This window comes from Aplidium turbinatum, chromosome 2 (genome assembly GCF_918807975.1).
Source record: "Aplidium turbinatum chromosome 2, kaAplTurb1.1, whole genome shotgun sequence".
Classification (NCBI taxonomy): Eukaryota; Metazoa; Chordata; class Ascidiacea; order Aplousobranchia; family Polyclinidae; genus Aplidium; species Aplidium turbinatum.
The window spans coordinates 43055610-43068690 of NC_137473.1; positions in this window are offsets into that span (position 1 = coordinate 43055610).

A 13081-nucleotide genomic window follows, 5' to 3' on the forward strand; every position below is an offset into this window, starting at 1 on the left:
GTGTAATAATCAATTCACCTGCCTTTAGATGTAGGCCATAAAAATGTTTGTCTTATTTGTAGTCTATTCCATTTCTGCAGTCATATTTTGTTTACTGCTAAAAAATTGTAAACAGTAAACAAAATAGCATTTCTCATAGATTAATTAGCATTTCATTTTTAGCATTTACAATCCCGTAATTATAAATATCCCTGACTTTACAGAGGTAGCTATCAGCAAGCGTAACCAGCATACATTTAGATACCAGTATAATATGATAAGTATTTTATGACAGTTGCCAGGATTTTGTTTGTGATTTCAAATCGTTGCTGCTTTATATTTCATTTCTTTCATTCCAAGCAAAGATGAAGCTATAACTTGACAGACCTGTGTTTACTATAAGTTATATTTCTGCTGTGTTCTGTACACTGCTGGGTTGATTGTTGTTTATGAAGTTATAAAAGTTTAACTAGGTAGTAGTTATTGTGCAGTACCGTAAGCATTACAACATTTCATTAAGCACCAGTAACCTATGAAGGCTTTCTGAGTACTGCAAAGTTGTCAGTGAGTAATGAAGCTGTTTGACCTTACCTAGAAACCTCTTAACTAGTGTTGCACTGTAAATATTGCTCCGTTTTGTTAAAGTTCATAGTAATTTTCTTATGTATGCTGTGATTCCTGTGAAGTAGTTGCAACATGTGATAAAGTTACTAAACTTCATCTACATAAGTCAGCATTCATGCCCATGCACCATTCCAACAACAGCTGTTTTTAGCATGACCAATGGTGTTTGCATATGAAAAAAATAATTACATGTAGTAAAGCTAATTCAACAGTTAGATTACAGCAACTGCTGCTCATAATAATTGTGCTTCTTAAATTCAACAACCACAATGTTCCAAAAATAAAGCAATTAATAAAAAAAATGTTTTAGTGAAATATAGCATGATTAACAACAGGTTTCTAATAATAGTGTATCTTGTGTGAGTAGGCCTAGTTAATAAACCCTGTACGCCATTCTGTGCTGTTATAAATTAACACTGTTCTGTTGTGAATTGAAAGTATATCACTAGATTGGTAACTACTGTTTTTATCATACTAAAGTTCCTGATTATGCACATTTGAGTTTTGAGTACACTTGAGTTTTCATGCTAGCATTTTGAATGGGTACTTGGGTAGCTTTTTGAAAGTATTGTAATGGTGAGTGGTTTAATCAATCAATCACTGGTTTATGTTTTTTCACAAAATATTACATCAAATGCACTGGTACATTACATAAAAGTGAGAGAGGAAGGAAGCGAAAGACCTTATGAGGTCACCAAGTCAGCCTCCACCCCGGTGATCCTATAAGGCAAAACATAATTACCACTTGGTGAAAGTGTTAAAATGTTGTTTGTTAAAGCATTTATGAATTCACTTTTTTTTGCACTTTTAAACTGTTTTGCTATGTTATGGCTATACATTTAAAAATAATAGGTTAGTGAAATTTCAAATGCCAATTGTAATTTTTGGAAAAAATTGCTTTCAAATGTAACTAACCTCTAACCAATTTAAAATTCTCATAATTTTGTCAATTCTTGTTCGATATTAAAATTGTATAACTCAATGTGATAAGCATGTCAAATTTTTATGCTAACTTCTACTGTGTGATATAAGATCTGGGTTGAATGACCCCTACGCTTCATGACCGTTGCCAGTATGTTTAGAAATCGTTAACACTTTTGGCTTTCATTGCAAGCAAAGGTGTAGCTACGACTTGATAGACCTGTGTTTGCTCTTATTTACCTTTGTATAATATTGTTTTCTCAACTGGTGAGAAAGTCTAGTGAAGTGAACCACCTTTCCATATCAGTGCAGTTAACATACACACTATGTTATCATAAGTCGCTTGCCGATAAGGGGCCCAAAATTATTTTGGCCCCGGGGCCCACCAAGGGCTTAACACAGCACTGCCTACAAGTGTCCGTTATACAAAGAAGGGCATCATGCTATGTTATAATGATGTAACCTACTGTCAAGCCTTAAAGCAGCCTGCGGCCATAGCCGCAAAGTAGTGCTTGAATGACAGCCGGTGCTACCTTCTCAATCGGCCAAGTTTGGCCGCCAGTCCTTTCTAACCAATTATTTAATTTCGCAATGGAATGATTGTGGATTAACTGTCGAAAACATGTAGTATCAAAGAGTGACGCAAAATTAGGTCAGCGCGTCATAATCGCCACTATTGCGTTGTGCGGGAATATTTGTTATTGATGGAATATATCCATCTGCGATCACCAGCGCTGTAAGTCTTGTTTGTAATTCCCGACGTTTATTTTAACAAAGTCTTAATCCGAAGTGCTAATTTACGTCGGCTGGCAATATTGTCGTTTTTATGTCAATTCGATGTTGTCGGACATTGAATCGTTGTTAAAAAGATGAAGTAGATAAGTTGACATCCGAGGGGAAAATATTTTTTGATCATATTTTGCAAAAATTATGCTTCTTTTAGTTATGTCCTTCACATGATTGAAATACTTGTTTTATTACCTTGCCGTCATCGTCAACACATGTGGAACGTTGTTTTTTGTTGCTAAAAAGAATTCTAGGGTAGTGGCGAACAGTGGCGTACCGTGACTACTTTGACAGGGTGTTCAGTGACGGCAAAGCAACAGCGGGGGGTCTGGGGGGCCTCCTCCAGAAAATTTTTAAAATTAACATTGAATTTTGTGCGTTCTGAGAGCATTTTCAGCACAAATTCTGAACATGAACAGAACGACAAAAATAATGTTGTCGGAATGGAGAAGAATACAAAATAGATATTTATTTGACAGCGCCTATTGAATGAAAGACTTGATAATATCAAACAATAAGTTGCATTTTTAAGTCACATACTTCAGTTCAGTTTTTATTTCCGACCATCAAAACGAACAATATTACTTGCCATAACACAGCAGGAGTCTGAAAAAACGCGAAAGTTAAAGCGTGCTCGAGATGGAAATGATTTAGTTGATGCAAGGATTAAGCACGGTCGCAACACCTTGAGAAATGTACAAGCGAATTAAAAACAAAGAGGTGAAAGTTAAAACAAAAAATAATTACAAAACGATTAGATGTGTTGTTTTAGAATGCTGCATCAATGATATTGGCTGTTGCCATAAGCTTTGTTGCAGATTCAGACAAGCTAGTCCTAATTTACTGGCACTTGGTGCATAAAAAACATTTTATCTTATCTTGTTTCCAACTCTGATCACCTCAAACTCTAATCCAACAAGCTAAAACTTGCTATTGCCTGGGATTCCCCCAATGACGCGCCAAGGTGTTCAAATCAGCGAGTGAACAGCCTGGCTGAACTAAAACCATTGCTGTTTTCGGTAGGCACTTTAACAAGCAGATTTCTAATAATCCACGCGCGTATCCAATCCAACCACGAACCAATGAGATGCTACGTTATCTACGTTATCTGCTATTGTGACCATTCCAGCATTCAGCCAGAGAATTAATAATTACTTTGAACTTTGTTTGGTAATTACAGAAGAAAAAAGAGCTATAGCAGAGGTGGGAATCAAACCCACGTCATTGTAATGACTACTACCGCCCTAACCCAATGCGCCAAGCCAAAGCGATGATTTAATTTAGCTAGAATTTGCGTTTTCCCTTTAATCTTCCCAAACGCAATCTTGATGACGTCATGAAAAGCGTAGCTTCTGATTGGTTCGTGCTGGATTGGATATCTGCATGTTAAAGTGCCTACCGCTGTTTTCGCTGCCTTGTGACGTCATTTTTCTTAATTGTTTATTTTAAATAGCACTCGCCAAGCTGTCAGTGCACAGTGCACACCCAGCTTAAAGGTAATGACCGAAAAAAATTAAAGGCAATGACCTCAAACGTTGGAGTATTAAAATTAGAAGGGGACGAGTTTTGCAGTTGAAAAGAAAGCAATCAGCATGCAGCAAGATGTTAGAATATCATGAAAGTAGCCTAAAGAACATCGACAACCGATGGAAATTTTCTTTTTTCTGGATTTCTTGGGGTGTTCAGTGAACACCTTGAACACCCTGAATATACGCCACTGGTGGCGAACCTTTAAAATCAGCCACATTGGAGACACTCCAGTGGCGTAGCTAGGGAATGTGCCGCCCGGGGCGGATTCAGATTTTTCCGCCCTTTCAAGAAAAAGCATGTGAAAATGAAATGCGTTTTTTTATCAGATTATAATCAAAATCAAAAATCGTAGTCTGAAAGTGCCGCCCGGGCGGCCCGCCCCCCTCGCCCCGCCCTAGCTAAGCCACTGAGACACTCGTGCGAGTGTCGTTAGATGGTCCCGCAGTACTGGATTACAATCCCGGTAAAGCAGTTATTGCGTGGTGCAACGATTCTATTTTAGGACGTCGCCCAGACCCAGATTTCAACAACGCTAAGTGATCATTTTAGCATTGTTGCAAGTTTAATTCTATTTACTTGTGCCATCGTTATTTTTATTTTGTATTTTGGTCTCCAAGCACGCAGATTTGGCCGCCGAGAAGGAGCTCCCGGTAGGCCACGATGGCTGCCGAAGAAAAACGAGTTTTAAGGTCTGTACTGTGTTGCAAAATTTTGTGCCGTAGGCCTAAATATAATTTTGAGGCAAAAATGAAAGATTATAATTAGGCTAAAAGCGAATAGCAGAAATTGTTATATTGCAAAATGTGCAGTAGTTTACATGACATTAAAAAGACACCACTGCCCCCCTGCCCCTCCCCCGCTTCCGGCGCCCCTGTGCAAGGCTAACGACCAAAAGGACGACAAAAATGAAATCTTTTGACAGTATCAAGCAACCTACAGGAATAAAAAGTATGCCAAAAGTAGGCCTACTAGCATAAACAGAAAAAAATTGAAGGTCTTTGTATGGGAGGCCACAGCTGATCAAACATGATTAATCTGTTGAAGAAAAAGGCCATTTATAAGCTTAGTCTTATTTAGATTATGACAGAAGTATTTTAGACTTCTGGAGTTTTATGGCTTTTTTATAGCATTTAGTCCCCACAAGTTATGATGTAAGTGTCTTTTAAAAATATTGATAGACAGTCATAGACACACTTTCTAACAAACTAAATACCGGTAGCCTACTGAAAAGTTTGGGTGTTCATCAGGACTATCATTTCTAGCACAATAGTTGCTACGTTTATCTGATGAAAGTAAACGCAACGACGAACAGGCTGATTTATTGCTTCACTAACGTTTCGTGCACCACGATAATATGCATCTTCAGAGCGAATGACATACAAAAAAAAATTTACAAAGTTATACAGTATACTGCAGTGCGGTTGAAGGCAAGAAAAAATTAGGAATGGTAAAAGTAGGGGATTGCTCACTTAAAAAGAAGGTGGACAACTGGAAGGTCATAGTGTTATGACAAAATTTGGTGCAAGTAGCCTAGCCTACAGCTTGAGGTCTACCACCATATGTCGCATACCCAGGTACAGCGTGTTTGACGTGTCTACGAGTGTACAAAGTGTGTATTGCCAAAATAAACGTACGGTATAAAAATATGTGATATCATGCTTATATTTTTTCGTTGTTTTTGTTTTGGATATGGACAACTTTGTTTGACGCAAATAAATAATAATATGTAATGCTATACTATAATAATGCAGCAATAGATTTCACGCTACAGTGGTAACATTAGTTGACCTCACACTGCTGTAGCAAGGTTTTGTCGATGTTCTAGCTCACGCAAAATATAGCATTTCATTTGTGCCGAGCCGTGGCCGAGTGGTTAGCGCGTTGGGCTCGCAGTCGAGAGCTTGCATGTTCGACTCCAGTCACCCGCACTTGCTGTTGTTTCTCTGGGCAAGAAACTTTACGATAATTGCCTCTACCCAGTGATCGATTTCGAGTAATGGGTAGTACCAAATTTAAGTCATAAGTAGAGTAGACAACCGGAAACAGACATTGCAGTCGGCTGCAGCGTGGGTCAGGTGTATGTCGGAAGGCGTACACCGATGCATAGCGCTCAAGTCCGCTTTCCCGCAATGCAGGATAAAGATAAACAAACAAACAAACAAATTTGAGTAAAAGCAAACAAAACGTTTTGCAGTTCTGCCAATTTTTAAATTTTGCAGTGATCCTCCAGCTGTCCATATCGCAAGAAAAATCAATAAAGCGAGTCGTCCGTTATTCCACTGTCCCTAGAAAAAATGAGAGAGAGAGTGGACAATGTCAGAACAATTTCAAACCTTTTAGTAGACCAACAAAATTACTCTATATACTGAAACGCACATTATTTTAAAGGTTAACCAAAAAATGGAAGCGGTTACTTTCCACGTAAATTACGTAAAAATTTCTAACATTGAACTTAAATTTGCAGCAGTGGAGACCAACACAACTAGAATATTGTGACAATACTAGAAAATTCCGATACTTTTTCAGTCCTTTTCAAAAACTAAATAATGCTTTTCTTTATTTTTGCTTTGAATCATGTCTGAAACGTTGCCTTGGCAACTGACAGCTGGCCAGTGGCCACTGTTGATGTTCTGCTGCTCTGGTATTTGACAATGTGGCCACTCGGGGCTACCCTAATCATGTCATCGCCTATCCGTCATAAACAGGGCCGTTGACAGGATTTCTCGGGCCCGGTACCAATTTATTTTCGGGCCCCCTTCGGCCTTCATCGACTATGTTATGAAAATAAAGGTTGTGTACAAACTTTTATTGATGTCGTTTAAGCATGGTCATTTAACAAATCTTGCGCAATCTTAAAATTTCTTGAACCGCAAAACTTACTATCTCTATCTAGCGGTTGCTTTTTTGAACTTTTATTTGTCACATGGCGCTAGAGTATTCTAGGCTCACCAGAAGAGAATTTACAGCAAAGGTAGTGCAGACAGTCAGAAAGTTTTCAATTTGATTTGGGAAAGGTGTTTGGGCCTCGATCAAACATTTGCTGATTGCTGCAATCTGAAAAGCGGTTTTGTGCAGTTTTTAGTGCAGTGCAATGCAATTTTTAGTGCAGAAACAGGGATAGCAATCTTCTTACCTGTGCCATTTCAGTTTTAGTTTAAACAAATATTAACCTGTTTATTTTGAAATTCGTGTTTCGGGTAATATTCATGGTTAGGGAAATCACTATACTAGACTAAATTCTTCTTTTACTGTTTGGTGGCTGAAGTGGCTATTTGACCACCAGAAAGCTGAAGTGCAGTGCTGTGTTAAGCCCTTTGTGGGCCCCCGGGGCCAAAATAATTTTGAGCCCCTTATTGGCAAGCAGACTTATGATAATATAGTGTGTATGTTAACTGCACTGATATGGAAAGGTGGTTCACTTCACTAGACTTTCTCACCAGTTGAGAAAACAATACAAATATAAATAAGAGCAAACACAGATCTATCAAGTCATAGCTACACCTTTGCTTGCAATGAAAGCCAAAAGTGTTAACGATTTCTAAACATACTGGCAACGGTCATGAAGCGTATGGGTCATTCAATCCAGATCTTATATCACACAGTAGAAGCTGGTATCAAAATTTGACATGCTTATCACATTGAGTTCATACAATTTTTTATATCGGACAAGAATTGACAAAATTATGAGAATTTTAAATTGGTTACCTACATTTGGAAGCAATTTTTTCCAAAAATTACAATTGGCATTTGAAATTTCACTAACCTATTATTTTTAAATGTATAGCCATAACATAGCAAAACAGTTTAGAAGTGCAAAAAAAAGTGAATTCACAAATGCTTTAACAAACAACATTTTAACACTTTCACCAAGTGGTAATTATGTTTTGTCTTATAGGATCGCCGAGGTGGAGGCTGACTTGGTGACCTCATAAGGTCTTTCGCTTCTTTCCTATCTCACTTTTATGTAATGTACCAGTGCATTTGATGTGATATTTTGTGAAAAAAATAAACCAGTGATTGATTGTTTGATTAAACCACTCACCTATACAATACTTTCAAAAAGCTAACAAGTACCCAATCAAAATGCTAACATGAAAACTCAAGTGTACTCAAATGTGCATAATCAGGAACTTAAGTACGATAAAAACAATAGTTACCAATCTAGTGATATACTTTCAATTCACAACAGAACAGTGTTAATTTATAACAGCACAGAATGGCGTACAAGCCGTACATGGTATATTAACTACTCACACAAGATACACTATTATTAGAAACCTGTTGTTAATCATGCTATATTTCACTAAAACATTTTTTTTATTAATTGCTTTATTTTTGGAACATTGTGGTTGCTGAATTTAACAAGCACAATTATTATGAGCAGCAGTTGCTGTAATCTAACTGTTGAATTAACTTTTCTACATGTAATTATTTTTTCATATGCAAACACCATTGGTCATGCTAAAAACAGTTGTTATTGAAATGGTGCATGAGTGCTGACTTATGTAGATGAAGTTTAATAACTTCATCACATGTTGCAACTACTTCACAGGAATCACAGCATACATAAGAAAATTACTATGATCTTTAACAAAACGGAGCAACTACATTTACAGTGTAACACTAGTTAATAGGTTTCTAGGTAAGGTCTAACAGCTTCATCACTCACTGACAACTTTGCAGTACTCAGAAAGCCTTCATAGGTTACTGGTGCTTAATGAAATGTTATAATGCTTACTGCACATTGCACAATACCGGCTAACTACTACCTAGTTAAACTTTTATAACTTCATAAACAATCATCAACCCAGCAGTGTACAGAACACAGCAGAAATATAACTAATAGTAAACACAGGTCTATCAAGTTATAGCTTCATCTTTGCTTGGAATGAAAGAAATGAAACATAAGCAGCAACGATTTGAAATCACAAACAAAATACTGGCAACTGTCATAAAATACTTATTATACTGGTTACACTTGCTGATAGCTACCTCTGTAAAGTCAGGGATATTTATAATTGCGGGATTGTAAATGCTAAAAATGAAATGCTAATTAATCTATGAGAAATGCTATTTTGTTTACTGTTCACAATTTTTTAGCAATAAACAAAATATGACTGCACAAATGGAATAGGCTACAAATAAGACAAACATTTTTATGGCCTACAGTTAAAGGCAGGTTAATTGATTATAATATATACTTATTACATTACTCAATGTTCGCTTATTACTTGCTGACCTTTGACTTTGAGGTCAGTTTTTGAATTGTTTGTCTTACTTTTGGTGGTCGTTCTTAAGCTTGTGGCCTGCTGATCACTTTATCTGGTTCTTACCACAGCAATTAAAGACATGGGTAAAGATGGCATTAAATGCTTCATGGTTTCTGGTACATTCAAGGTTTAACATTTGGCTCAACATAACTTTTGAAAAAAAAAAACTATGCAAAGAGCTTGGAGAAAAACATTCCCTTGTTTGGAACATCTGCAAAACTTTTGCAGCACGTCTGCACCATTGCTAATCATAGTAAACAAATGTATTCCAATTGCAATAATGGCAAAGCAAAGTTTGCTAGGTTCTGACAAACCTTCATGTTCAGCCATTTCAAAGAATTCCTCTTTGAGAGTTTTGTTTATCTGAAATGTTCAAAGCAAGAATGTCGGTAGTTCAAACAAGACATCTTCTTTATGAAATGCTGAATGAAATCTTGGTACATAGCAAGGTTACACCATTCTAGAACTAGATTACCAGTTGTAAACCAGTAACATTCACTTTGAAGTAAAGCTTAAGAAAACAAAACACTCTGTAAAACCAAAATGTTAAGCTAAAAGTGCAACAGCCTTAATGCAGCTTCTGACACTTCAAAAAATACTTTTATATACCTTGCAAGTTATACCGGTAGATGTAGAAAAAATATTTTATTGTTAAATGGGATATCAATAGACCAACCAAACTTTAAGCTAGTCCAGTATTACAAAAAGGATTTCATGTGTCTTGTTTACTTATTGGCAGACTTCAAAATCAATCGTACCTGACTCTTAAAGTTTATGCTAACGAGAAGCTAACCTACGTACAAAACATGAACGCTTTCACCTTATGCTAAAGAAAGGTTTCAATCTATGCTTTTGCAAAATTTAGACAAGGCATTGCAATTAAGTTATGCAAATGTCTTATATAATTTGCCTATTTATGACAATCATTTTAAAATGAGCTGTCTACTTCGTGGTTTAACCTATAACAGTAGCACACAAAGTATGGTGACCCTACCACTACCAGTGTATAAAGCGGTTTCAGTTCAACAGTTGTCAATTCCAAAGTTTTACCACAAAATACGAAAAAATAAACAACCAAAATAATTAAAACACATTTATCTTAAACACACCTTTGTAGGAATTGGGCCTGTCTTGATTTCAAGTATACATATTCAATTGCAACCAACCTGTTTTATTTCAAATACAGGTAATTTTACTGATGTTGTCACATTTTAACTTTTCAAGATAATGTGGTTTTTAGAGATGTTTTGGTATAAGGGCCCAGCATCTCATTGGTACCGGGCCTAAATTATTTTGTCAATGAACAAGTAGGCTACACGCAGACGCAGTAAACTTTAACAACTAAAAAACAGATTGTTACTGAAACGCAAAAGTCTATTACCTGTGGGCCCCCTGAAATTCTATCACAAAATAACGACGTGATTTGTGGTGATTTTAGAGATATTTTCATATAAGGGCCCAGGCCCAGCATCTCATTGGTACCGGACCTAAATTATCTTCTCAATGGAAGTACACACAGTAAACTTTAGCAGCTGAAAACATGTTGTCACTGACACGCAAAAGTCTATTACTAGTAGGCCCCCTGAGATGGTGGGCCCAGTACCCAGAAGGGGGCCCGGTACTTTACCATCTGACGGCTGAAATAGCAGTTTTAACCTCTGATGGCAATTCCTTCAGATCTGATTATATTAAGATCTTGATTATGTTTGAAGTCGCGGGGAATTTTTAAAATCCGGGCCCCTTAAATATTCCGGGCCCGGGTCCAAAAGTACCACCTAGACCCCCCTGTCAACGCCCCTGGTCATAAACCAGCCTGGAAAAAAGATGGTGCAAGGTACAATGTGTGATATACCAGTTCGCCAAAGAACGGGAAACGTTGGCAAATCTTTGGAAGGTTTACGATAAAACAGAAACATCCAATCAAGTAGCCTATATAGATAAAATTTTAAACAAATAAACATCTAATACTTTGAGAGCAATGTAGTATATAAAGTAATTTTGTTGGTCTACTAAAAGGTTTGAAATTGTTCTGACACTTCAGTTCCTTATTGTATTAGTTGATTGTATTGAAATTTAGCTGGTTGTGTAAAAACTAAGACCTGCGCATGGTGTCTTAACGTGTTGCTAATTGCCAGTAGACTAAACCTACAATATATTACGGTACCAATTAGCCAAAGTACGGTAAAATCTAACAGAATCAGAAACTACCAGAATCCAGATTAAATCAGCAATTGTTTAATCTTGTGTTAGGGATATACATACTGGCCTATCAATCATATTATGTATAAGTTTTGGCTAAAGCATAGCCTAGGACCGATCTAAATCAGTGATTTTTATTAATATTAGAAGTTTAATGACATTGGGCAGTGCCAGAATGACCAATACCTCATGATTATTTTATTAATGTGATTGATGTGACGATGAAAGCTCTTACTATTAAAGTCTTTCAAAGTGTTGTTCTAAAGCAAGTTAACTTATTTATGGAAATATTTTTTGCAAGTACGCTATAAGGTTTTGCAAAAGATCTGATGATCCCTCTTTTAGGGTGGAACAGCCTGTAGAGGTTTGACTATGCAGTATGTACTATAACTGTAACGACAGTCCTGACTGAAAAGCACAAAACAAGTGATACAAGAATGATTATGAATAAATAACGCTGTGGGAAGCAGATCACATGAGGTGTAAAATACAAGCATGTGACAACAATTAGAACACACACAAAAAGAAAGACAAGTCAAAGGCAGATAATTGTCTGTTGTGAGACAGATTATTACACTTGATTCTTAAGTGCTTCCATGATTTTAGTTGGTAAATTCAGATCTGCCTCAAGAGATGGTTTTGAGTTGGTCGATTGAGACATTGCCAATGTACGTTGCACAAGAGGCAATGTGCTCTTTAATTGCACCTTTAGTTGTAAAATTTGTGTTTTGGTGCTCCTCGGCCCTCGTCAACTATATAATGTCTACAATTTTGGTAAAGAGGTCACTTTCTTCAACCACAGACATATACAACCAAGCAACCACACGGCATTTAACATAATCCATTAAAATTGAACATAAACTATAAGCTACAAACGTTTTCGGCCATACACACGTTAGCCCTTATCAAGTAACAAAAAAAAAAAAAATGTCTATATAATGTCTGTGTCTGTCTATATAATGTCTGGTATATGTCTATTATATGTCTGGTATATGTAATGTATATGTCTATATAATGTCTGGTTGACATACCAATGTTTTGCGTCACACAAACAACTAAACTTATAGACAACATTCTAAGAAAGAGCAAAGAGACTAAGCGACTTCATTGAAAATATTGTTACACTTTAAAACGTTTTATCAGTGTTGTACGCGTCAATGAAATAAATTGACTGCGTCAGCGTCAGTGCGAATTGTCTAAAAACTTTACGGCGTGAAGTACTGCGTAAGCTCTTAAAGAAATTGACGACGTCATTGCTAATTTGTAGCGCTATTTTAACCAAGGTCTCACAAAACGGAAGTATTTCAACCAAGTTTAGGCTAACAATAGCTATAAATAAAGAGTAAGTTTTATGTTATGAGACTGTATTGTAACTAGCTGCTTTAGCTTATTAGTTATTTCCTTGTAGAAACACAAGCATTTCAAAACGTTTGTCTGACAATCTGCTGCATTTGGGACACATAATGTCCTTTCCGAATGAAAACATGCGTTCCACAGCAGCGCTGAATGGTATTGGTGTGTATATTTCAAAAACAAGTCTTGAAAACGTTTACTCGGAAGAGTATCATTGCTCCAAGCGTGCTGTGATGGTTTAGCATATAAAAATCTTTTAATGAGGTCCACTGCACCAACATCGCTCTTTGTAGGGGCATAGAGCTCTTGAAATAAAGTATCTTCAACCTCCACGATGACATTCATTGATTGTTCGCTTTCTCTCTCTGATCCCTCATTGTCGATACTGTTCACGATATGAGTGATCATCGTTTGGCGAA